At 60.0% G+C, this 8,717-nt stretch overlaps 1 protein-coding gene across 1 annotated transcript in view; it reads left to right on the top strand.

The window, feature by feature from the left end:
* LOC103913998 (cysteine-rich protein 1) overlaps positions 1 to 8,717 on the top strand; it is a 25,904-nt gene that overhangs the window by 12,445 nt on the left and 4,742 nt on the right. The window lies entirely within an intron of this gene.

Here is an 8,717-nt window from a genome sequence, read left to right as displayed (position 1 = left end):
TGCAGTGTGGCGGCATGGGCCAACCCCCCCGCCCACCGAAACTCGTGGGAGCTGCCATGTCCCCTTCCAGATACCAGCCCCACTGCCAGGCCTGGTTTTAGACATCCAGCTATTCCCCCTAGGAGCTTGGCATCTGGAAAGCAAGGCACAGAGGCTGGGGCTGCCAAGGCAAACACCAGCTCTGGGAACTGCTGCTCCAGCTTGTCCCCTCTGGCAGGTTCTTGCAAGAGCCCCGTTGGGCTGCCTGCTGGCTGTGCCCCCCCCCAAGGGATGCAGGCACCCCACTGGCCCTGTTTGCTGGGGAAAACAGGGACTGGTGCTCCCTGCAATGTCTTGCATCCTTGTAGCAGCCTCAGCCCTGGAGCTGCTCTGTCACCATGCAGGAGAGGGGTGGGTGGGTGCTGGCCACAGCCCCCGGCCTTGCTCCTCACCTGGGCACGGCTAGGAAACGCAGCGGGTACTGCAGAACAGGAACGCTGGCTCTGCCTGTGCATCGCACCTGCGGGGAGCGTCGGGCTGCAAGTGGCATCCCCCAGGCACAGGCAGCTGGCAGAGCAGCGGGCGCGGGAGCCACTCGTTTTCCCTCTCCCAGCAGCGATCCCAGCGGCACTCAGCCTTTTCCCAGGCACAGAGGGCTCGGCAGTGTGGTTCCCGGGCCGGGGAATGGGTTGTGTGTGTTTGTGTTTTGGCAGGGTTTCTATAGAGACTTGACCCCTCTGATGCTTTAGGGGACAAGGCTGCTGCGTTAATCAGAGTGGTGTTGCTCTGCCAGCTCCTTCCCTGACCCGCAGTAGAGAGCTGGGCCCTCGCAGCCAAACTTTGCCAAGTTTGCCCCATGTAGCAGCAGCGGTGCTGGGGTGGGGGATCCCCATCGCCCTCCCAGGACCTGGCGCAGCTGCCGACGAAGCCCTTGGCACAAAGCCAGCTCTCATTGCAAGCGTTATTTATCACCATTAATTAGCGAGCTTAATATGCCAGCCTTTTTGCTAGCCTGTAGCAATCCCCTGCAGCAGGGAGTTTCCCTGATGGACTGCACAGGCTGATTTTCCTCCCCACCATCCCACCTGCAGCTTGGGGGGGGGGTTGCCCTCCCCAGCACCGGCCTGGCCCCACACTCTGCACCCAGCCCAGCCCTGCAGCCCTGACAGCATCCTCTCCATGGGCACCAGCCTTGGCCCCTTGATGGGGGACCAAGCAGCAGGCTCCCTCCCCAGCGCCTCTGGGGGGGATGCTCGCTGCAGGGGGGAGCCAGGCACACCCAAGGCCTCACCTGAGACTGAGAGTGTGGCCAGGGTGGGATGGGAAGGAGCTGATGCAGGGCTGATGGGACTAGTTAAGCTAGTGCTCTTGAGGCAGGGAGGAAGGCAGTTTGGGATGTCAGGGATGGGAGGGGATGCCCCAATGGCTGGTACCTGGGTTAGTTCTGGGTGTGAAGGGATATGGGGCAGGGCAGGGCAGGTACAGCGTCCTGGCTGCTGCCCGCTCCCAGGCGGCAGCCATCAAAACCAGAATTTTATTTTGGTTTGGAGCTCGCTGTTTTTCCCCCCTCCTTTCTTTTTTTGCTTACATTTTTGTTTCCCCATGAGAGTTTTATTGAGGGAATGCAATGAAATTAAAAATAGACAAAATTCAGCTCTGCCGCGCAAGGGAGGTGCCGGGAAGCCTGCATCCGTCACAGCTTCCCCCTACCCCAAAGGGGACAACCCAGCTGCTCAGGCTCCAGGTGGGTGATGTCTCTTCACTGTCCCCCCACCCTGATGTGGCGGGGGGCTGGGGACCGGTGGCCCCAGGTACAGTGGGTACCCACAGGGTGGGTGTTAAGACCAGGAAGCTGAAGGATGTAGCGGGGCTTTGGGATCCCATGTGGGGTTGTCTGTGTGCATGCTGACAGGTCGGGGCTGTCCCTGCGCTGCCGGGTTGGTGTGGGGACCAGGGCACCGACACAGCAGAGTGGCACTTTGCCCAAGCAGAGAAGGCAGCTCTGGCCTCTAATCCTTGGTGCATTTTTGTATTTATTTTTGGGAGGCCTATGTGAGCGGAAAATGCTCCTTTACTTGAGACTTGGAAAACTTCTTTCCCCTTGGGGATGTCAATATTTTTTTTTTTTTCAGCTCAGACTTGCTAGTGGGATAAAAATTTGGAGGGCTCTGGTGATTACAGACATGCTTTCCAGGGTATGGAGGAAAATAGATAACAAAGTGGATGCAGCTTTGCTTGGAAATCTCCCAAGCCCTGTGAACTTGTCCTGGGCAATTACCCTTGCTGGCTCCCAGCTTTCTTGGGAGCCAGTGGAGCTCAGCAGGCAGCCGTGCCCAGCAGCTCCTCACTGGGCACAGGGCAGGAATCCCACCAGTTGCCACAATGCACCAGTGGTCAACCTGTTTTGAGGGCAGTCCAGGTGATGGGTGCCAGCCCAGGTATCCCCAAGCTGCCGGAGAAGCAGGATCGTCACCTAGTGGTGCTTCTCAACAGAAGGCTGAGGGCGCCCGTGCCACCAGAAACGGGGCTGCATCGCTCATGCTGTCGTTAGTGACCCAGAAAAGGGACCGGTGAGTGTACAAAGGCTGGTCCCAGAGGGGCACAACAGGCTGCACACATGGAAAACACCAGGGAGGGGCTTGGCGGGGGTAGGACTGACGAGGGCAGCCCTGTGCTACAACATCTGAGCTAGTCTGTGCAGGGAAGGGAGATGCAACCATCGTGGTGTGGAGGGGGTCCCGAAATGCAGGGAGATGGCAGGAGCATGGCTGTGGTTGGCAGCACAACTCTAATATGCCCTGGGCCGGAGCAGCACAGCTGGGCAGTGAAGCAAGACAGATTTAAAGCATTTGCTGGGAAGTCAATAAATAGGAGCCAAAAGGGATGAAGTGCTGGAAGATGTGATTTAAGATGGGATATTAAAAGTGACCCAGTAAGCACAGCTTGCTTCCATGAGGGCCAAGAACCAGCTCCGATACTCCCTGAAGTCAGTGATGTGGCTCTCCCTGGCTTGGACGGGCTTTGGCTCGGCCCCAGGGGGAGGTTAAAGTACTGGGTGTAAATACTGGAGAGGGTGTAGGAAAGCAGGCAGGGATGAAGGAGGAGGAACGGCATGAAACCAAGCAGAAGAGGATTTGGGCTGTAAATCCCCCTGCCAGTGCAGTGCACGGGGCTGTCGCGCAGGGAGAGCTGCTGGTGCAGGCTCTGGCCATGGCACCGGCGAGGAAGGTGCTGGCTCCATCCCTCAGCATCTCCCTGGCTTGTTGCTGCCTGGGGGCATCTGTGAGGGAATTTCCCCCCAGGAAGTAGGCTGGGCTCTGCAGCAGCCTTTATATCACCAGTCGGTTTCCAGGTGGGGTGAGCAGATGGGGGACCGCCCTAGGGGCTCGGGGGGCTCCTGGAGTGCCCTGGGGCTGCTTGCTGGGGGAGGAATACCTGTGCTGGTGGGATGGAGGTGTGCATGCTGCTAATGGGTGTGCAAACCTGCAGCTCCTCTTCTCACTGCCCTCTCTCTTGCTCTGTCCTGACCCTCTGCCTTGCTTGGGTAAGGCGGAGTGGAGCAGCTATATCCCTCTCCCCTCCCTGCACTGCCACCACGGCATGACCACGCTGAGCAGTGTGCTGACAGAGAGTGCAAACACCTCTGCACCACTTCCCCTTCGCCTCACCTCCAGTGAATTTTTAACCAGGAATAAAATGTGTGGTGTCAACAGCCTGGACCCAGCCCAGGGCAAGCAGCGCCGCCAGGCAAGCGCCCCACACCAGGGCAGGGCTGGGGAGGTGGTCCCTGGCATTGGGCCCCTGCGAGCAGCCCCTGAGCGGTGCCCACACTCCCCGCCAGCCCCCAGCACGGATGTGCATCTCCCCGGCAGGCAGAGGCGATGCCTCATGGGTGCTGGGCGGCTTCCCAATGCAGCGGGCGTTGCTTCCTCAACGATCCTGGCTGGATTCAATAGCCACAACAGAAACAGCCGGGGCTGTGCCAGGAACATGCACCAAACCCTCCCCCAGTAGGATTTAGCCAGGAGGTTTCCTTGGGCTGCCGGTAATGGAAAGCTTGCAGAAAAGAGCAGATGGCAGTGGAGACTTTGGCGAGACTGTACTCAGGGAGACTAAGGGAATGGTGCCTGGATGAAATTGGAGGAGACTTTCCATGTAGCTGGGACTTGGAGGGGTTGGAGAGGTGGGCGAGGGCTACTGCGCTCTTCTGTCCCACTGATGGAAATCCCAGACGCATCCCCAGCGTGGCCCTGCGTAGGCAGCCCCACGATCTCCCAGCAGCAGGGCTCACCCTGTCCCCACTGAGTCCCTGTGCCGCGCGGCAGAGCCTCGCCAGGCCGGGAGCCGGCCCCAGGGCTCCTGTGTTTGTTATTGCTCGCGCAGTGTAATATTAACTGCATGATAATCATTCACGCCCTGGCTCTTGAGGTTGAGAGCTGACCTGCTGCCTTAACCAGGCTGGAAATGTTTTTACCGTTTCTGCTAGAAACAGCCATGTGATTGCCCATGCCCATGGTGGGATGTACTCTGCACCCTGTCCAGGAGGGCAGCGAGCACAGATTTTGGCATGGCAGTGAGCGTGTTTCGCAGGCTCAAACCCTTCGGGGCTTTACAGCACCAGTGCAGCGTGTCGGTGGGTGTGCTGGGCTCCCCCAGGGCGGCGCTTTCTGAGCCCCTTCCCCAAGCCCCCTGCTCCCGCACTGCCTTTCCCGCTGCTGTCCTGTTCCCAATTACTCCAAGCCATCAGCTGCCTGTCAGCTTTATGAAGACGTACCCCGGAGTTTTTCCTTAGGGTGTAATTTGCCCTGACAGCTGCCTTCATGCTGTTGTTTTCCCGGCCGGCCGGTAATGGGATTAGCTGCGTGCAAATCCGGAGGTGACTGAAGGCGAGTGGGTAGGGGGGGCATGCCGGCGCCCTGCCGCGGGGTACCCTGTGCCGCTTTGCAGGGCCACGGTGCCGGCATCTCGCGGGCCTTTTGATGGGATCGTGAGTCTGGCAGCTCCCCCCAGCCTCTGCTGGCCTTTTTTTGAGCCGCCCTGTAATTTTCTCGTCAAATTAGAGTCCCGTGCTGGGCTGGGTAGAGCATATTTTACAACAAATCGTCTTGGCTGAGCGGGCCCTTGACTTGCATAAGTGTGGGCTGAAATACGGCCAGGGAGGGAGATTTTGCAGGACTTGCAGTTGTGCAAGAGCTGGGAAAATGCCGGCTGTGCCTCCAGCCCACCACTGCCCCGTGCACCCCGCCAGCACAGCACCTTGCTGCCGCTCCGGGATTTTCCTTAGTCACATTTTCTGCAGTGGGTGACCCAGCTTGGGAGGATCCGGGGCTGGAGAAGAAATTAGATGAGGTGCCCGAACCCTTGGACTGTGGTGCCACCAGCCTCCAGGTTGTGCCTTCACTGGCACATCAGCTTCCCCCCCTGTGCAAGTGTGCTCGGGAGGCCGTGACGTGAGAAGCGTGGGAGCCCCTGCCCTGCTCCAGCGAGAGGGGGCAGGAGGGGAGCCGGGAGCTGCTGCCCTGGCAGATGGGCTGATTTGCTATGCGGAAATAGCTGGTTTTTTCTTGCTGTGTTAGCAAAACAAACCCAAATCGGCTTATGTTACCTGCCCTGCCTGCTAAAATGCCGGTGACTTTTCCAGTCATTACTCCGGTAATCACCAGGGGCCAAGTTGCTTGAGGGGTATATTTGGGCAGGCAGCGTGTGCCCACAGCTCTGGCGTGCCCGGGAACTCTCGCCTTGCAACCCTGCCCCAAGAGCTTGGGAAACTCTTGGGGGGGGGGGTCCTTGGGGGCTGCAAGGACCTTGCACCAAATATGCTGCAGATGGACCTGGGGAAGCTGGTGCCGGCTCTTGCCGGTGCTTGCTAAAGGACTGGGGAGGGGACCCTGGCCATAACAACGCCACCCAAAGAAACAAATGAGACAGCCCAGGTTTTTCTGAGGGCCGTCGCTATGCCATTGGGGAGCGCTGGTGCCTGATGCTCCGGGATGGAGCTTCACCCACAGATTGATGTCAGAGGGCACAGACATCTGAGGCGTGCTCTGCTCTAATGGTTAAATTAGCTGGAACAAGGTCTCCAGATAAGATAACGCTGTGGTTTGCTGAGGAGGCTGTTCTCTGTTGGCACTGGCTGGGTTGTTTCCCTGGCAGGCTATGAACCTTGCTTTGAAGCGATGCTTGGGCTGGGACCTGGCTTTGCTGAAGACCCCACCCCTGCCCCTCTCCTGCTGCTCCCTGGAGCTGTCTCTGCCCAGCACCAGGGCTTGCCCGCTGCCTGCCTTTGCCCATGTTTGTGGGCATGGGGACATGGGCAGTGTCCCGCTGCAGTGGGATGAGCTGGCCGCTGCTCACTGCCACTCTGAAACAGCTTGCAGGCAGTTGTGGCATGGTTTTGGCTCCCGGGGGGACCCTGGATGGCAGAAGGAGTGGTGACCCCAAACAACAGGCTGCCACAGCGTTTCCAGCCAGCTCCCTCCAGCACGGGCCGGCAAGTGCTCAGTTTATTGCCCCTCCACGGCACGCTGATGGGTTTCACGCACTGGCATTAGGAGTGTTCTATGGGCTCACTCCCTGTAAAACGAGCAAGAGGCCACATCCCGCAGGCTCCCGAGGTGCTGCCGTGCTCTGGGACCCCCTGCAGAGGGGGGGTCCTCCCTCCCCGCTGGGGGCCCTTCACTAGACGGCTCTGCTGTGCTGCCCTGCTGTTGTGCAGGGTACTGCGCCCACTGATCGATGGGATGAGAGCAGGGCAGTGACGATGAGCAGGATGCATGCAGCCCTGGTGGGGCATAGGAACTGGGGCTACTGACCCATGGCAACCTTCACCCCAATATTGGCTCACCGTAATTCCTGTAGGTTTGCACGGTGCACTGCGTGTTGACACCATGTTTCGGCTCATCCCTTCGTGAAGCAGTCTGGGGGTAGCCCAAGGTTTGCGCATCCCTGCAGCAGGGCTGGCCAGGCTAAACCAGGGGGGCTGGGAAGGGTGGCTGCCAGGCATAAAGCCCCATGCGGGCAGGCCTGGCAGAGAGCAACGCATGGCTTGGCGGCGCCTGCTTTGTGAGAGCTGCTGCTGGTTTTGTGCCTGCTCTGTTGTGTGAACGGTCTCCAGTAAGTGCCTGGGGGAACCGAGGGGAGTGGGTGGCTGGGCCTCTGCTTCAGCCAGGTCAGTCGGCATGCAGTGCCACCCCAGGGCACAGGCTGCCCCGGCCAGCACATTTTAGTCTGAGCGCTCCGGGGGGACAGGCCGCAGGGCTGGCCAGCTGGAGGAGACCTGCGAGAGGCCAGTTTTCAGCTGCCCGCCGGCACAAAACCTGCCTTAAAAGGGAGCGCAGCTGAAGACGTCTGTCCTAGCCAGGCAGTGGCCTCAAAGCAGCCTGGCACCATGTGGGAGGGGAAGCAGGGCCACCGGCGAGAGGAGAGGACATGCCCTGTCCCCTGTATTTCATCAGGGTGCCAGCTGTACCCCACGTGGTGCAGGAAGGGGGTCCTGGCCCAGGCAGTGCAGTCAGGTGCTCGTGGCACGCTGCGGCTTGGTGCAGGGGGATGTGGCCGTGGCTGAAATACAGCGCTTGCATGTGTGTAGTGCCTTGGGACGGGAAGGACCGGGAGGAGGCAGGGTGGAGGCAGGCCATCTCTCTCCTCCCCTGCTGTGAGACACTGCCTCAGCGTGATTCACGCCTTAGCTGGGAGCGGGCTTCCCAGCGATGTCCCTGCCAGCGCAGGCTGCTGACCACCCTGGTGAGCCCAGCGGTGCCCTTGCAGCAGCCTGCCGGAGGTGCTCCCCAGCCTGTGGTGGGGCTGCCAGCAGGTGGGGTGAGCCCAGGACCAAGGACAGAAGCGGGGAGCATCAGTGGGACGAGGGCTCCCGCTGGGAAGGGAGGCTGGAGCCAGGCTGAGTAATAAAGCAATCCCAGCTGAACCATGAACTGCGCCTCCAGGCACAGCTTGCCGCCTCTCCTCCTGCACCCACGGGTGGAGTCCGGTGTCAACAGGGCCCTGTTTGTGCCAGCGGGAGGGCGAGGGGGTGCCCTGCATTTCAGGAGGCAGACACTAGGCGTCCTGGCGCTGGGTTTCACAAGCCCTCATGACCTTTGCAGCACAGCAACATGCCCTGGGGAGGATTGTTTCATACAAAACAGACGTTTGGATAGGCTTTTCATTTCCTTCGCAGCCAAGCACAAAGGAACAGCAAGTCCTCGCTCCTAATAAAATGACAACAGTCCGCGACGCAGATGGGCTGGCTCTCCGTGGTGAGCGGAGCCACGTCCCGCACCCACACCATTCCCGAGGTCCTGCAAGAGGGGGTTACAGCCCTATAGCTCTCTCCTGCTTCACCTCATACCCCAAACTTCCCCACGGGCAGGAGACCCTGCCCGAGGGTCGACTTCTACACTCCCTTGGGAGAAACAGATCTGTGCTCGGAGGGGGTGAGCCCTGGTGGTCAGCACCCCATGAATCTTTATCTGGGAGTGTGGTTAATTGACAGATGCCAATGACATCTCCAGCCCCACTCAGGGCGGGGCTCTCGGCCACCCGCACAGCACAAGTGCAGGCAGGGAGCCAGGGTGCAGAGACTCGGGGTGCAGAGGGGGCAGGGCTGCAGAGTGTGGGGTGTGCAGGGGGCGTGGGGCACAGTGGATGTAGGGGTGCAAGGGTGCAACTGGTGTAGGGCTGAAGGATGCAAAGGGCACGGGGGTGCAAAAGGTGAAGGGGGTGCAAAAGGTGAAAGGGGT

Source organism: Pygoscelis adeliae, unplaced genomic scaffold, assembly GCF_000699105.1.
Source record: "Pygoscelis adeliae isolate BGI_AS28 unplaced genomic scaffold, ASM69910v1 Scaffold402, whole genome shotgun sequence".
Lineage (NCBI taxonomy): Eukaryota > Metazoa > Chordata > Aves > Sphenisciformes > Spheniscidae > Pygoscelis > Pygoscelis adeliae.
This window is presented reverse-complemented; position numbering and strand designations above follow the sequence as displayed.